The following is a 3,848-nucleotide window of genomic DNA, read 5'->3' as shown; positions in this document are numbered from 1 at the left end:
ACCTGCCTCCGCCCCCTCCACCGAGCTCCTCTCTACTTAGTACCCGCAGCCCCGTTGGACCCCGTGTCTGGGCCCATTAGTGGGCTGAATCGGCCACCCTAGTCGCCTTCGGGCTAGATTTGGGCAGGTTCTGCCTGCTACTATGGGCCCGGCAGAGGTATTTGGGCATTTTTTTCGAACTTGCTATTTTGGACAGAAGCAGCGGCCGGCCGCATACATTTCATAACAGTACAAAGGGAATCACAGTACAAAATAACAGCGTCCGGCCGCATTTTATCACAGTACAAGAAATACAAATCAGGTGTACAAATCATCGTAAAAAATAAACAAAATTTCGAAACTGCATATATAAACAGTACAAATCATCACGTAATAGTACAAATCAAGTTTTCTGGCACACATGTGCGAATAAAAATAGCATAGGTTATTTAGACATGACTCCTGCGACCACTTTTATTCTTCTAACCAACCAAGCTGCTTCTCTACGCCCGATTCCTGAACAAAATATAAAAAAATTAGGTGAGAAAATATAGTCGGTGGAATCAAATTGGCAACATAACAAAACAAAAAGGTAGCAACTCACTTCTCGTTCAGACTACATGTAGCCTTGTTATGACCTGGGAGACTACACAGACTGCACAAAGGACCACTTTTCTTCTCTGTAAAATCTTTTGGCCTACCATTCTTTGTAACGTCGGGGCCACCCTTCGACCGCCCCTTCTTAGGTGCACCCTTCGTCGAAACTTTCTGAGGATCACCAATACCAGGCTCAACTTGTTGTGCCTGACTTGCCTCCTTCTTAAGCATAGCATACCTTCTACTTCCTATAAGTTCCTCCTCTGAAATCTTTTTCTGCGCTATTATGTTGTCCAGACACTTCATCAACTCGTCGAACAAGAAGGGATCATTTGCTGCAACATGAGCAGCTTCTGCGATTTTAATGGTTATTGCACTATACCGTTCTCTCTCCATTGGCCCTGACCAACCCCATCCAAACATATCATTCTTCCGCTGCACAGGCAACCCATCTCTCGCATGTTTGGACAACCGATGCAGGACACAACACTTTGGTATTTCAGTTAAGTTCAGATGATGGAGAACAAACAGAATGTGTTTGCATGGCAGCCCTTTCCGAACCATCCTAAGACAACTGCATGTAATAGTTTCTTCTGAGTTACCTGGTTCATAAACAACATTGTACCTAAACTTGTGGTTATCCTTCCATGTCACCATGAATGTCTGACGCCCAATTCCCACGAGCGTCTCAAATATCTCCAGCTGACCCATCTTATGCAAATCATCTTGCAGGATGTAGAAATTAGCAGGTGTGAATACTTTGGCGGCATGCTCCTCAAGGGCCTTATATTCAGTAACCGACGGTGGTTCCTTCTGGAATGCCTCGCAGTCATCGTACGCCTCGTTCTCACGCAGGCGAACTATACAGTTCTCATAATGCACCACCAAATCAACAATTGTCATACCATTGTCCAGGTGAAGGTGAAGGCAGGAGTTGAGGCTTTCACTCCTCTGGTTACTTCGCATACCAAGGAAAAAACCATCGGAAAGATATGAAGCTGCCCAAAGTCTCCTCTTCATGTACATCCTGTCAAGCCACTCTTCAGTTCTATCCGTCTTCCACTTATCATAGAAAGCTTTCCATCTCTGCTCAAAGTTCGCTTGAGAGGTGGCATAGTACAGGAGCGATCTGAACTCATCCAGTGACTTGTAATGCAGGTGCCTCTGCATATTTTTCTCGATATGCCAGGAGCAAAGACGATGGAAAACATCTGAAAGGACAGTCCGAATAGCCCGGATCATTGCAGCGTCACCGTCTGTGATTATTGACTTTGGCTTCACCTGACAGTTTGCCTTCATAAATGTCTGCAGCAGCCACACGTATGCCCCTTCCGTCTCGTCAGCAATGATGGCACAACCAAACACTGTGGTGCAACGGTGGTTGTTAACTCCGACAAAGGGGACGAACGGCATACCGTATCTGTTCATCTTATACGTGCTATCAAACACGACCACATCTCTGTAGTCCTGATAGTCCCTCCGCGACTGTGCATCGCACCAGAACATACTCTTCAGTCGCCCTTCCTTGTCACGCACATACTCAAAAAAAAAAACTCAGGGTCCTTCTCCTTCCTGCTCCTCATAATGCCAACTGCCGTCTCTGCATCACCCTTTGCAATGAGCTTCATTTTTTCTCTGCAACAAAGATTGTAAATGTCCCTCCTGATAAGCCCGCACTTATCGTACGAACCGTATCTGCTGATGAAGTTGTCCATTATAATATGCTTTCTTATCCCGGCCGCTTCCATCGCCAATATCTCGGCCCTCTGGCCATCTCCAATCCGTCTGTGTGACCACAAAAAACAAACCTCGTCGGGCCGAGCCATCGCGTGGTTGTGATAGTCCACGAATGATGCGACGAACCAAACGCCACGTTCTCTGTCCAGCTTCACCACCATATGTGCACCGCAGTCGCAACGAGTCTCCGGTCTAAGCCTGCGCTTGCGGCCCTCCATGGTTATGAACTTGATCTGCCTTCTCCCTGCCCTGGAGCAAAGAAACCGCCGGTACCGTATCATTCCCGAAGCACCTCGTTTCACCTTCTGTTTCCTGATGCTAAACCCGTGCTCTCTGGCGTGATTGTTGTAGAATATGTATGCATCCCCTTGCGACCGAAAGGTCATAGCCATGACCTTCCAATGTGTCTCAAGCATCTTCTTCTGCCTTTGAGCCTCCTCAATATCGATCTCTCCCTCATCGTGATCAACGCTAGGACCATCTGACTCCTCCTACAGCATTCATTTGAAAATATATATGTCAATTACTATCATTTAAATCATAGTATTGATCGATGTACAACATCTATCAACTAACCTGGCTCAAGTTATCTGCAAATGATTCCTGCCAACTATGTTGCACATTGTCAACATCCACATCTTCCTGCAAATTTGTACACAAAGATATATAGTTAGCCATGCCATACTTTGCAAATTCAAAAATAAAATCAAAATATACGCCACTTACGTTTTCACTATTTGCGCCATGTTCATTATTATGAAAATCATCCGGAGGGAAGATATCATATGACGAGACGGAATCATTGTCGTTGCTCTCATCATCTTCGTTCAAATTTTCGTTATCAGTCTTAGTCACCTTATCAGTATCATTCTCGTCCCTTCCGAATGCGGATTCTTTCTCCATGTCAACACGCCTAACTCACAGAACTGCAAAACATTTGAAGTGTTGATTACAACAAGGACAAAAACTCATGTTGGTTTGCAAAAAAAGAGAAAGACGTGTAATCCATGAACCCAGCAGCTACCATGAATTTTTCTTAATGCAATGGTTCAAACAACACTTTTTAGTGTTGTGTGAAACAACTAGTTGAGGTTGCCCAGCGGTGTGTGCATATTGTGTGATGTCGTCATGAAAAAATATAGCGTTCTTTAAATTAAGCCTGCCCTCCACTTACATCCTAGATTCGCCACTTAACTAGCCCTAACTTCCATCCATCATGCCCGCTAGGTTTAGATGACAAACCTTGCCCCACGGTGTAGGCGTCGCCGGCGTTCGACGACGGCAGCTGTCCCCGCCTTGAATCTAGCAGCCGGCGACGTGCACGACGAGCCACCGGCCGGATGTTTGGCAGGATCCGCGATGGGGGGTGGGGAGAGTGGTGCGGAGGCGGCGTGGCACGTCGGGCCCTTCACGTCCGGGCGGTGGATGATGACGGTGAGATGCGGCGATGCACGCCGTTGGGACGGCGACGGCGGCGTCTGACGGAGTCGGACGGCGGCGTCGGACGGGGTCGGAGGGCGGCGATCCGCGGCGGC

General features: G+C 47.1%; 1 pseudogene; it reads left to right on the top strand.

Annotated features, from left to right (window-relative positions):
• Positions 1-3,672: 3,672 nt before the first annotated feature.
• LOC123121117 (probable disease resistance protein At1g61300) overlaps positions 3,673-3,848 on the top strand; it is a 7,888-nt pseudogene continuing 7,712 nt past the window's right edge.

Source organism: Triticum aestivum, chromosome 5D (genome assembly GCF_018294505.1).
Source record: "Triticum aestivum cultivar Chinese Spring chromosome 5D, IWGSC CS RefSeq v2.1, whole genome shotgun sequence".
Taxonomy (NCBI): domain Eukaryota; kingdom Viridiplantae; phylum Streptophyta; class Magnoliopsida; order Poales; family Poaceae; genus Triticum; species Triticum aestivum.
The sequence above is the reverse complement of the archived record's forward strand: the minus strand, read 5'-3'. Positions and strand labels throughout refer to the sequence as shown.